This window comes from Microtus oregoni, unplaced genomic scaffold, assembly GCF_018167655.1.
Source record: "Microtus oregoni isolate MIOR12 unplaced genomic scaffold, Mior012 000084F_ref0000050, whole genome shotgun sequence".
NCBI lineage: Eukaryota > Metazoa > Chordata > Mammalia > Rodentia > Cricetidae > Microtus > Microtus oregoni.
This window is the reverse complement of record NW_024544550.1, coordinates 5,114,373-5,128,440: the sequence shown is the minus strand read 5'-3', so window position 1 is coordinate 5,128,440 and position 14,068 is coordinate 5,114,373. Positions and strand designations below refer to the sequence as shown.

The following is a 14,068-nucleotide window of genomic DNA, read 5'->3' as shown; positions in this document are numbered from 1 at the left end:
GGGTGGCTCACTTACTGTTCATTATCATCATGGTGGGACATGGTAGTGTGCAGGCAGACATGGTGCTAGAGAAATAGCTGAGAGTCAGTCCGGCATCTTACAGGAAACAAGAAGTGGTCCGCCACTGGGCCTTATATTGAGCATATATGAGTCCTCAAAGCCTGCCTCCACAGTGACACATTTCCTCCAACAAGGCCACACCTACTCCAACAAGGGCACACCTCCTAATAATGCCACTCCCTTTGGGGGACATTTCTTTTCAAACCACTACAACCACTGAAACGGTAAACCAGCCCCAATTAAATGCTTTGTTTTCTAAGAGTTGCTATGGTCATGATGTCTCTTCACAGTCACTAAGGCAACACATACATATTTGGAGAGAGCAAAAGAGACTTGTATGTCAGTATGCTTTCTAGCAATGTAAAATAGGAACTAGGGAGTGTTGTAATGCACATGTGTAATATTGGACTGGACAGTGAACAGGGAGATGAGAGAAGGACATATAAAGGGGGTTTTAGAGAAAATTGACACTTTGAATGTAGATAGTGGATGTTAGTATTGTTTCAAATTAAAATATCAGTTCTGATTTTATTATTATTTTACTATTATTATTAGTTGATTATTATTTCTGTACTGTTATTCAAAAGAATATGTTTTCTGAGAAATGCACACTAAAATATTTAGGAGGAAAGTGATTATAATGTCTGCAATACATTATCAGGAAAAAACTATTTGTTGTGGATATGATAGCACATGCCTATAATCGCAGAATTTAAGAATCTGAGATGGGGCCTATGATCTTGAAATTATGCTGTGCTCTATAGTAATACTCCGTGTCCAGTGGAATATAGCAGTGCATGTGTATAATCCCAGTACGTGAAGATAGAAGCAGGAGAATCACAGGTTCAAGATCATTGTTGACGATGTAGCTTATATAGGCAAATCCGGCATACATGAGACTGTCTAAAAAAATCCTTCCCAAAACCCCAAAATAATTGTATATGTTTACATGTTCATATGTACTACACAGAGAAAATGAAGAAACTGTATATTTTTTTTGTTTTTTTTTAATGCTTAATATGTTTTTTTATTTATTTATTTTTTTAATTTATTTATTTATTAAAGATTTCTGTCTCTTCCCAGCCACTGCCTCCCATTTCCCTCCCCCTCCCCTAATTAAGTCCCCCCCCAGCCCGAAAAGCAATCAGGGTTCCCTGTCCTGTGGGAAGTCCAAGGAACCCCCCACCTCCATCCAGGTCTAGTAAGTTGAGCATCCAAACTGCCTAGGCTCCCACAAAGCCAGTACGTGCAGTAGGATCAGAAACCCAGTGCCATTGTTCTTGAGTTCTCAGTAGTCCTCATTGTCCGTTATGTTCAGAGAGTCCGGTTTTATCCCAGGCTTTTCCAGACCCAGGCCAGCTGGTCTTGGTGAGTTCCCAGTAGAACATCCCCATTGTCTCAGTGTGTGGGTGCACCCCTCATGGTCCTGAGTTCCTTGCTCGTGCTCTCTCTCCTTCTGCTCCTGATTTGGACCTTGAGAATTCAGTCCTGTGCTCCAATGTGGGTCTCTGTCTCCGAAACTGTATATTTTTTATATAATGTTAAAGGGCACAGTAGGAATTCTTTGGCTGTTTCTTAACTTTCATGTAAATTTGAAATATTAGAAACTACAGCCAAATTCTTTATATTGTCAACTTTTCAGTTTACCTTGAAGAAGTGATTTAGATAAAATTAGATTTTAAATGTTTTCCTTTTATAATCATTGCTTCAAAATTATAGTTTTTGAACTTAGCTGATGTACCAAATTTACCTGTATTTATGAATCCATTTCATCATCAGTATCTGACATCATTAGTCTGTTTTTACTGTTCATCCTCTTTAGTTGTAAGTAAACCATTTCTAGTTCAAGTTCAAATATACTCTTTGATTCTTTGAAGCTTCCTGGTGAAGGCTCAGTTGTTAATGCTACTGAACAATTTACTTTTTTATTATTTCTTTTATTTTTTTATAAATTTATTTATTTATTAAAGATTTCTGTCTCTTCCCCGCCACCGCCTCCCATTTCCCTCACCCTCCCCCAATCAAGTCCCCCTCCCTCGTCAGCCCAAAGAGCAATCAGGGTTCCCTGCCCTGTGGGAAGTCCAAGTAACCCCCACCTCCATCCAGGTCCAGTAAGGTGAGCATCCAAACTGCCTAGGCTCCCACAAAGCCAGTATGTGCAGTAGGATCAGAAACCCATTGCCATTGTTCTTGAGTTCTCAGTAGTCCTCACTGTCCACTATGTTCAGCGAGTCCGGTTTTATCCCAGGCTTTTTCAGACCCAGGCCAGCTGGCCTTAGTGAGTTCCCAATAGAACATCCCCATTGTCTCAGTGTGTGGGTGCACCCCTTGCGGTCCTTAGTTCCTTGCTCATGCTCTCTCTCCATCTGCTCCTGATTTGGACCTTGAGATTTCTGTCTGGTGCTCCAATGTGGGTCTCTGTCTCTGTCTCCTTGCAACGCCTGATGAAGGTTAATATTCAGGAGGATGCCTATATATTTCTTTTATTTTTGAAATTGCAATATAATTAAAAACATTTATTCCTTCCCTTTACTCCCTCCAAACCCTTCCACATACCCCACTTAGTCTCTTTTAAAATCATGGCTTCTTTTTTCATTCATTAATTGTTGTTATGTGCATATATGTATATACATGTATAGTCCTTGAAATAAGCTGCTCAGTCTGTATGGTGCTACTCATATATTTGCTCTCAGGGCTGACCAGTTGGTATTGGATAACCAATTGATGTGCTATTCCCTGGGGAAGACTATTTCTCCTGCTCTCAACATTCCATAGTTGCCTGTAGTTATTTGGGTAGGTTGAGACATTGTGACTTTTATCCTGTTCACTTTCGCATGTCTATTGCTGTTGTCCTTGTTCAGTTCATGTGTAGGCATTCGTGTTGGTAAGACTTGATGGGTGTAGCTTTTGACATTACTAGGTGACACAATCTAAATAAACTTTCTGATACTCTGGCTCTTAACAATGTGTCTGTCCCCTAATCCCCCATGATCCTTAGGTGCAGGACTTATGGTTGTAAATGAATCCATGGGAAGTCAGCCCCAAAATTCTGCATGTTGATTGGTTGTGGTCTTCTGTAATGGTCTCCATCTGTTGCAAATACAATTTTGTTTGATGATGGATGGGAACGCCACTTATCTGTGGATATAAGGACAGATATCTGAAATGTAGTTAAGGGTTATTGGTTTAATAAAATGGTGGTTGCAAATTCTCCTCCAAGTTTCATGACTTCACTAGCTCTAGTTTTCACTACTGGGCATGATTTATTTATTCTATTATTATTATTATTATTATTAAAAATTCCCACCTCCTCCCCTCCTCCCATTTCCCTCCCCTTTTCCCTCTCCCTCTCCAGTCCAAAGAGAAGTCAGGGTTCCCTGCCCTGTAGTAAGTCCAAGGTCCTCCCCCCTCCATCCAGGTATAGGAAGGTGAGCATCCAAACAGACTAGGCTTCCACAAAGCCAGTACATGCAGTAGAATCAAAACCCAGTGCCATTGTCCTTGGCTTCTCATCAGCCCTCATTGTCCACCATGTTCAGAGAGTCCGGTTTTATCCCATGCTTTTTCAGTCCCAGTCCAGCTGGCCTTGGTGAGCTCCCATTAGATCAGTCCCACTGTCTCAATGGGTGTGCACACCCCTCGCAGTCCTGACTTCCTTGTTCATCTTCTCCCTCCTTCTGCTCCTCATTTGGACTTTGGGAGCTCAGTCCAGTGCTCCAATGTGAGTCTCTGTCTCTATCTCCATCCATCGCCAGATGAAGGTTCTATGGTGATATGCAAGATATTCATCAGTGTGGCTATAGGATAGGGCTAGTTTAGGCTCCCTCTCTTCAGCTGCCCAAGGAACAAGCTGGGGACATCTCCTTGGACACCTGAGAACCCCTCTAGAGTCAAGTCTCTTGCCAACCCTAAAATGGCTCCCTTGATTAAGATATATACTTCCCTGCTCCCATATCCACCCTTGTGCAACCACTTTGGAAATCTGTGACAGTTTCTTAGGAAATTTGGGATCAACCTACCCCAGGATCCAGCAATACCACTCTTGGGAATATACCCAAGAGATGCCCTATCATACTACAAAAGCATTTGTTCAACTATGTTCATAGCAGCATTATTTGTAATAGCCAGAACCTGGAAACAACCTAGATGTCCTTCAATGGAAGAATGGATGAAGAAAGTGTGGAATATATACATATTAGAGTACTACTCAGAGGTGAAAAATAATGATATCTTGAATTTTGCATGCAAATGGATGGAAATAGAAAACACTATTCTGAGTGAGGTAACCCAGGCGCAAAAAGATGAATATGGTATGTACTCACTCATAATTGGTTTCTAGCCATAAAGGACTTTGAGCCTATAATTCGTGATTCTAGAGAAGCTAAATAAGAAGGTGAACCCAAAGGAAAATGTATAGTTATCCTCCTGGATATTGGAAGTAGACAAGATTGCCAGGCAAAAATTGGGAGCTTGGGCGGTGGGGGTAGGTTGGGGGTAAGGGGAGATGGGGAGAGATAAGGGAGAAGGGTAGAATGGGGAGAGCTTGGGGGAATGGGACCGTGGGGATGGAGGAAGGATGGATTTACTTATTCTTAACTAGGGCTCATGTCCAATTAGAAAATTGTTGGTTACCTCCAAGGATTATATGCCACTGTCACACCCTTAGGGTTACTGGTTACTGTGCCATGCTGGTCTTTTATGTGGTTCATAGGAGTCATATCTGTGTAGCACTATTAGACAATTTCCTCCTTTGGAAACTTGTGATAAGTGCTTTCTGGTACCATGAAAACTAGTCCTCAGGGCAGGGGGCAACGAATTCATGCCAGTTCCAGTCAGGGACTTCTGGGCCAGAATTTACTTTTAATTGTAAACTATTAATAAAATGTTCAGTGCCATTTATAGTAGCTGCTACTATTATGTCCAGATATTTTGAATACCTCTTCAGAATAATTATAAAATGACTATCATGTGTTAATATTGTATTCTTTCTTGTTGACATAGAATTCGTATGCTAAGCATTTTTAACGTGAGCAGCTGAGTAGCATTTAGCACAACAGCAGTGCTCTCTAGGCATCATGCCTACCTAATTTCAAAACGTTTCCATTGCTCTTGGAAGTCAGTGTCATACCAGTTGAACAGTGTGGCCTTTTCCTTTCCCTGAGAGCCATTGATCTTTTTCTTTTTTGGTAACTATTTTGTTGTTTTTAGACAGGGTCTTTCTTGGGAACCCAGGTCTTGCCTTGAATTCATGGCAGTGTTCCCACCTAAGCCAACCCAGTGCTAGGAATATGGATATGAGTTACAAAGCTTGTATTGTTTCTGCTCTTGTGATTTCTCTTGTCTCAATATTCTAGAACTTGATTGTTGCATGATTAATAAAAACTCAGAGAGAGAAATTGGGGTTCAACGTGAAGATCAAAAATGCAAAACGGCCAGCTCTTATCTCAACCTCAGTCCGAAATGGTGATCCTGCCTCCCAGTATCTCAGAATGAGACTCTGTCTGAGAACTGTCTCCTCCCATTTTCTATTCCTCTCTAGGGCTGGGATTAAAGGTGTGCACCACTACCACCTGGTTTCTATGCAAACTAACATGTCTACTGGGATTAAAGGTGTTTGTCACCACTGCCTGGTCTGTAAGGCTAACCATTGGCGCTGTTTTACACTCTAATCTTCAGGCAAGCTTTATTTATTAAAATACAAATTAAATATCACTACACCTGATGATTTATATAGATGAATTATGCAATGGTGTAGAACAGTTTCCTTTCACACGGAATATTGCTTATGAATTTCATGTACTTATTCGTATACTTAGTATTTCATATTTTATGACTGATCTAATAATGCCTGGGTATGCTGTGAAGATTCTACAAGGTCAAATGCCGACCAAAGCCAAAGTACCTTAGCCTATTTTTAGTCCCTTTGAAAGACATTCATTGTCCACCCCTAAATCTAACCTAATACCTTTGTGACTGTCAAAACCTTTAAAATGTATTCTTAGTAAGCTGTCAGCTTCCTCCAATTCAAAAGCTAAGAATGTGCTCAGATAGTATCTGAGGGCTGTAAAAGATTTCCCTTGTTTGGTATGTCCCAGCCACCTGACGCTTCCTCCAGTATATTTGAAGTGTGACGATTTATGACTTTCTCTGTTGTGTCATTCCAATAACTTTATGGAAATGTTACCATGTTGTAACTTGGCATTTAAGGTAACAAAAATTGATATTCTTGGTCTGTGGTCATTGATATTTCACTCCAGAATAAACTATTTCTTATTTCTTTTGAAGTGAGAGCTGTGTTTTTGAATCGACACATCCTTGATAAGCACTTGAGCTGTCTCTACCTTTCAGTGCTTGTTACTAGTGTGTGTGTGTACTCGTTTGCATCCCAGTTTCACTTCATGAAAATTTGATTATTGTATGAGTGCTGTATAGGTGTGAGATATATGTTTCCATTTGTGTGAGTGTGCACATGGATGTCAGAAGAGGAAGCCTAGTGTCCTTCTGTCACTCTACCTTATTCCAATTCTCTCATTGAACTTGGAGCTAGGATTCCAGACAACAAGGTTCAGAAGTCCTCCTGTGTCCATCCACTGCCCACAGTTTTGGGATTACAGACACATATGTTTACGCCCAGCTTTTATGTTGCTTCTGGAGCTTTCAACTTAGGTTCTCATGCTTTTGAGGCAAGCATCCTTACCTGCTTAGCTCTCCTCCCCCTTTTCACTATATATCTAGGAATTGAATTGCAGGGTCACATGTTAACTTGGTATTTTGCTTTTTAAAGGACTTGTTAGTGCTTTGCGTAGGAGCTGAACAATTTTATGTCTATGATTTTGTGCATCTTTTTATGTGCTTGATAACTATTAGCATATCTTCCCTCCACTTGTAACATGAAGGGCCAGGCCTGCTTGTTGGAGTTCCTGTCCCGCCCAGTACCCCACAACTGTTAAGCCCCAAAGAAAATCACACATAGGTCTCCATAAATTATAAGCTGATTGGCCCATTAGCTCTAGCCTCTCACCAGCTAACTCTCACATCTTGATTAACCCATTTTTCTGATCTATGTTAGCCATGCGGCTCAGTACCTTTTTTCAGTGGGGCAGATTACATCCTGCTACTTCGGTAGTCTGAGCAGGAGTGGGAGGAATCAACTTCTTCCTTCCAAGAATTCTCCTGTTGTCATTACATCATTTCTGCTGCCTGTCTGGTTTTCCCACCTACATTTCCTACCTGGCCAATCAGCATTTATTTATAACATGATTGACAGAATACAAACAATTCTCCCGCACCACTTCCCCGTCTTGAGCCGCATGGCTAACATAGATCAGAAAAATGGGTTAATCAAGATGTGAGAGTTAGCCGGTGAGAGGCTAGAGCTAATGGGCCAATCAGCTTATAATTTATGGAGACCTATGTGTGATTTTTCTCTGGGACTAAACAGCTGGGGGGTACCGGGCAGGACAGAAAACCCCAACAAGCAGGCCCCCCTTCATGTTACATCCACTCTCCAAGTTTAGAATTTTTTCAACAGGAATTTAAGCAGTAGGGCATATATGAAAGACTATGATGGTAAGAAAAGTTCTATTTGTAGAGAAATCTGAACCTTCAGGTTAATGGCTTCATACTACTGTGAATAATATATCTGATTGTTAATTTAATGCACACTGGTTAAAACTTTGGCAAACATCTCATGAATTGTTCTGAGCCATGTTCATTGGAATCTGCCACTCAAAATATAATGATAGTTATTTTGACTATTTACAAGGGATTTGGAAAGGTTAATCTATGTAGCGATATTTTTGATGAATCAATTATTTAAATTGTATGAATTTGAAATCTGAAGCTGCAGGTGCCAGGAGTTAGTTATTTTCTGGAGTGATTTTGGCAGAACCTTTAGTATACAGTTCTCAACTATGGCTTTGTTATTCTTCACAATGGTTTTTCTAAATTTGAGGAATGTGCCAAGTAGCTGCAGGGCCTCATTATGCCTTTCATGGGTGTTTGGGACTTTTTGTGTTCTATTACAATTATTCCTCTATAAAAAATAGTCAAATCTCTTCCAGAAACATTAAAAATTTGAATTTGAGACATTCATTTAAATATGATTCTTATATAAGCTACAGTGTATTCTTATTTTATTTGGATTTTAAAAAGAAATTAGCACATTACAGGAAGACTATAAAAAGTATCAGGTGACCTAGATAGTGTACCTACTATGTGTAGTGGACTTTAGTTCTACATTTCTACTTATTATCTCATCATACTGTGTATTCTTTTGAGAGTTTTATCTTTGCTAAGTAAATTCTTAAGAATAAGGTGCTCCTTACAATGATTTTTGTATCTATTTTATATGATGCGATCTAAATGAATTAACCTGTTTTCCTTCATTCTATCAGAGAGCCAAGGCTTTTTTAAGGTCCTAGGTTACTCCATTTTATTTTCATTTTCCTTCTTACATATGGACCATTACTGATTAATCTCTTATGTGCTGGAACAACCTTGGTCTAGACCTTTAATTTGGTTAAACAGATTTTGGGTAAATCTGGGAATGAATGGTTACTTCTTTAATCATTTGATTTCTAGTGATAGCACTGGTAAACATAATAACCCTAGTAGGCTAAAAAATAAAATAGCCACTATTCCAAACACAGCTATAGACAGTGTGGGCATGGAGAACAGACCAGATTTGACGACTTAGTGGCTAATTCTTCATTTTTCATCTGTGTTGGGAAAGTTTAATATTCTTTCTGTGTTTTTTGTTCCATTTTTTAAAAATTACTTAGTTTTAGTTAATGTACTTGTTAGGTTTTTTTTTCCTTTTTCTTTATTCTTCTCTCATATATTACATTCCAACCATAGTTTCCCCTCTTTCCTCTCTTCCCAGTCCCTCCTACCACCTCCCCTCTTCCTCAGATCCACTCCTCCTCTGTTTCCCTTCAGAAAAGGGCAGGCCTCCGAGGGATATGAACCAAACATGGCATAACAAGCTTTAATAAGACTAGGCAGAAACCCTCATATCAAGGCTGGATGAGAAATCCCAATAGGAAGAAAAGAATCTCAAAAGCAGGCAAAGAAGTCAGACATACTTCCGCTGTTCGGAGTACAAAACCCCCTAGCTAAACACCTACAGCATATGTGCAGGAGCCCTAGTGCAGACCCACGCAGGTTCTGTGATTGTCACTTCAGTCTCTGTTAGCCTCTAGGAGCCCCAGTTAGTTGATTTTGTGGGTCTTGTTCTCCTGATGTCCTCGACCCCTCTGGCTCCTACTTCTCTGGGGTTCTCTGAGCTCTGCCTAATGTCTGGCTGTGGGTCTCTGTAGCTGCTCCCATCAGCTGCTGCAGGAAGCCTCTCTGATGGCAGTTGGGCCAGGCACAGACCCAATGAATAAAGCAGAATAATTTCATTAATTTTTTAAAATATTTTTGGGCCAGTTTTGTATTTGATTCTTTCCTATGTCTCTGGGCTGTCCTTCATCTGGTTCCTGGCCCTCCAGCCAGTGTCACGCATGGGCTCCCTCTCATGGAGTGGGCCTCAAGCTAGACAAGTCATTGATTGGCCACTCCCACAAGCTCCGAACCACTGCTGCCCCAGCACAACTTGCATGCAGGGCAGGTTGTGGGTTGTAGGTTTTGTGGCTGGGTTGGTGTCTAGTCCCACCCACCCCTGGGAGTCTTGCCTGGTTACAGACGGCCAGTTCAGGCACCATGTCCTCCATTTACTAGGAGTACTGGTTAGTTTTATTGTCAACTTAGCATGAACTGGGGAACCTCAACTGAGGATTGACCTAGGTAAGACATGTCTGTGGCACACTTTCTTGATTGCCACTAGATGTGTAGGGCCCAACCCAGTGTGACAGGCACTATTCCTAGGGAGATGGGCCTAGGCTGTAGAAGAAAGATATCTGAGCATGAGGTAGAGTAAGCAAGTTAGCAAGGCGCATTGCTCTGTGGTTTCTGCTTTCTCACTTGCTTTGGTTTCTGTCCTGGCGACCCTCAGTGATGGACTGTGGCCTGGAAATGTAAGCCAAATAAATCCTTCCTTCTCTCAAGTTGTTGTTAGTGAGGGTGCTTTTTTTTTTAATCACAGAAACAGAAAGCAAGCTAGAACAGTTAACATGCAAAATAATGGGTTTCTTCATGAGATTTTTCATACTTGATGTCATTTTAATTGCTCATTTTATCCCATTACTGTTTTTTTTTCCTTTGTCCCTCCCACTGTTCTTCCTTTCTCCCTTCAAATAGTACTCCTACATGTGAGAGAAAACATATACGGTTTGTCTTTATCCCTCATTGCCTTCTCATTTCCTCTTTCTCAGCCTTCTCTCTCCAGAGAGTCCCTTTTCTGCTTTCATGGTATGTGTGCCACACGTAAGAGAAAACATGTTTACTCAAGTGGGGCTTATTTCACCTAACATGATTGGAAGTTCCACCCATTTCCCTGCAAGTAATGTAATTCCAGTCTTCTTGTTTCATATTAACTTCGCAAAATCTCATTGCATGTCCTTATCTTCCATCATTGGCATTTTTGAATCAGTGACTTTCCTGCCTCCCATCCCATCGAGTGTCTCCTGGCAATCTCCTTTAAAATCTTCCTCTTTATTCAAGCTATAGTCATAGTCCTAATCCTTTCATCTTTCTTGCCAAGCATAGAGAAAACATGTCTTTGGATTTCCTTGCTGAGGAGTGTTGCTCAAGTCATAAGCATAAGAGCTCACTTAGACAACGAGTTGCTTAGAAATCTCTGGTTCCAGGAACGTGCACCACGAACTGTATTGATAGACATTAACATTTTAGATAGTCATGGAGTTTAATCAAATTGATTTTTAGCTTAGGGGTGGTAATTTTCCAACTCTGAACATAAGTAGGAATTATCAAAACATGTATAAATCCCAGAATCATAATTGGACCAATGAAAGAAAGTTTCAGAAGGATTTATATGTTCTATTACCATTTGGGGACAGTTTAAAGATCTGAAATAAACAAAATATTGTGAATGCATGTGCAGTGCACCTCACGAATCATCAGTACTGAATTCCTGTACTTATTGATAGGGACTCTCTCTGAGTGGAAGGGAGTCGGTCCCTAGACTGCATCAATTTAATTATAGTATTTAACTTCTTTAAGTTTATGATTAAAGATTATATCATTTAACAGAATGATCTGGCAGAAATAGGTTATGAAGTTATCTTTAGCTGGGTGCCTTTAAGAAAGGGTTTCTCTTTATACTTGAAATATTTTACAGATTAATAAGACGCCTTATTATCATAAGTCAAACAAAACATATTTGTAGATCGAATCTGACCAAGATACCATCTTTACCACCTTGCTAGCATTCTGTGTGGTAGAAAATGAGGTGTCTTTATGTCAACAAGTTGGAATCTATTCCATATGTATCTGGAAGCTATTAATGCAATAGCAGTTCAGGATGAGTGATCTGGATTTTAACCAACATGTAAGCTGGTTTTCATCAACCTTTATATATTTACTTCCCTTTGCAAAGTCATTGCATAACTTCTTGACAATATATACACATTACAGTTACTTCTCTATGACCCTGTCTTCTATCATACTTAAATTAAGTTTTTCTATTCCCCTCATGGCTTCCTGGACTCATATATAGACTCAGCTTGTTCTGATTAGATCTAATTATTTCATAATCCAATTGACCACTTCTATTCATCATAGAAGGCTGTTCTCAGATTTGCCGCTGGCTATCTCGATACTGTTAGGAACCTTGGAAAGCATTGTGCCTTTCTAATAAATAATATGATGTTCCATAATCATTGTCTGTCTTGTGCCAAGATCAAGGCTGTCATTCTTTTCGGTTAACCTTGAACCCACTTAGTTATGAATTATGAAATGATTCATGTATTGAACCTCCACAGGGCAGAGATTTTATTTGACTTACTATATATTTTTAGCTTCTTGAAATAGTGCTTGGAACAGAATAACTACTACATATGTGGTGAGTAAATGTATCATTAATGATGTTCTTCTTCTCAGTGGACACAATTTTAACTGTGGTCTCTAGGGGATATGGAGCTAGTCTTGATGCAGTTTGGATACCACAGTGAGAGAGGGAAACGTTCAGAATTCTGAGTTTGTGATTAATGAACTTGGACTTTCACCCTAGTTTTCTTCTTTAATTATAATTTGATTTTTTTGACTTCCCAATGATTCTGTCTTATTTTTTTCAAATTCTGAATGCTTAAATGCCAACTTGTAGTTCCATTCAATAATGGAACTATAATTTAATAATAACTCTCTGTTTATCTGTGCAAACATCTTTCATATTTAATTCCTATATCTGTGCTTTGTCATTTCAGTGTTGATTTTAGCACATTACATGCAGTCCTCATTGCCTATACTAGAACATGCTTAGTTAGTTGAATTTCTGAAAGATTAAAAAGAAATTGTATCTCTTCTTCACCAACTTCCTGAAAATATGTCTCTCATATACCTTGAAGTTCTCCCGATCTCCTTCAGGTTTGGTAAGTAGAGAAACTAGCAAGACATAGCACACAGTTATTCTCGTGGCTGTAATTTATTATGGTCAAAAGACAAAGGAAAATTAGAAAAGGGGAAACATGTATGTGGTAGAATCCAGAAGAAGAAAAGGCACAAGCTTCCAGGAACCTTCTTCTAGGAGAGGTACCCAAGACCCAGACAGTTCCTCTAGTATTGGTTGTGATAGACACATATTGTTTTCACATGCTTTACATGGTTTGATAGCCAGAAACTGATTTGCTAAGTCTTTTATCAGGGCAGGCTGTGAAAGCTACTTCTGCCCAGCACATGCACAAACTATACAGCCTCAAAATAAAAGCAGGTCCTCAGCATAAACTTTACTGTACAAGAAACCCAGAAACAGTGAAGGAGCCACTTTATAGATTCTAACAATGTCAGGGACCCTTGCAAATTCCGAGTTCCCAGGGCCCATTTTGCAAGGAAACCTTCCTTAGAACAATGGTCTCTGGCCTGCTTTGTTTGCCTAAGTGGTTACCCCCGTAGAATGAAGCTACATTAACATGTTGCTTGTCTCCAGAAAAAAAATTTTTCTAACTACACTGAAATTTTCATAAAATAAAGTAATACTACGCAATTCTGTCATGTTGTAACTCTGTCCAGGGCTGTGTTCTTATGTTGTCAAAATTATATATCTGGAAATTATTATTACCTTCTAATAGCTATTGATAAAATGTAATTCTCTTGCCATCATTTTCCTTTCAGATAGTCTCAGTGTGACTTGCACTGGCTCATCTCTTACCCTTTCTGCTAGTGATTACATCCTCTCCTAGCCATGTGGTCTCACCTGTGGATGGGCCTTTGTTACCATTTTTCATAGCTGAAGAAATCCACTTTTATTCTGTTGTTACTTGGTATGTTTTTATGATCCTCTGCAGCCTAAGCATCTTCAGTTCTCTTCCTTTATCACCGAGTATGGCTGAAATCCTTGCTCTGATATCTTTGCTCTAGAGCTTAATTCCAATCTACTTCATATTCCACCACAGACGCTACTATAAATATTAGCATATGATTTTTAAAGTTCCTATTGATAGCCAGAGTTGGTTAGTTTGCCATCCTTGCAGTTAGGTCATATGTGAGAACTAAGGTATCACATCAAAGAATATTAAAATATCTATTGCTAGCCAAGCATAGTGGCACACCTTTACTCCCGGCACGTGGGAGGCAGAGGCAGGCAGGTCTCTGAGTTTGAGGCCAGTCTGGTCTGCATAGGGAGTTCTGGGACAGCCAGGACCATATAGAGAAATCTTGTCTCAAAATCAAAGAAAAATCAAATAAAACAATTATCTTCTTATTTACTGAGGTAGACTTGAAAGTTCCAGAATTTTTCTGAAGAGCACAGATTTCCTTAGTAAAAGAGATCTTTCAAATTTTAATCCAGAGCAAAGAAACTTATCTGTAAGTGAACTTCGTAAAAAGAAAGTTTGTTCCATGTTGAGTTTCCAAAGATAAGAGAACACAGAGTTATCCACTTACAAATTCG

At 39.6% G+C, this 14,068-nt stretch overlaps 1 protein-coding gene across 1 annotated transcript in view; it reads left to right on the top strand.

Annotated features, from left to right (window-relative positions):
* The window catches only part of LOC121441921 (oligophrenin-1), a 358,753-nt gene that overhangs the window by 268,147 nt on the left and 76,538 nt on the right, over positions 1-14,068 (top strand). The gene's annotated exons all lie outside the window — the stretch shown is intronic.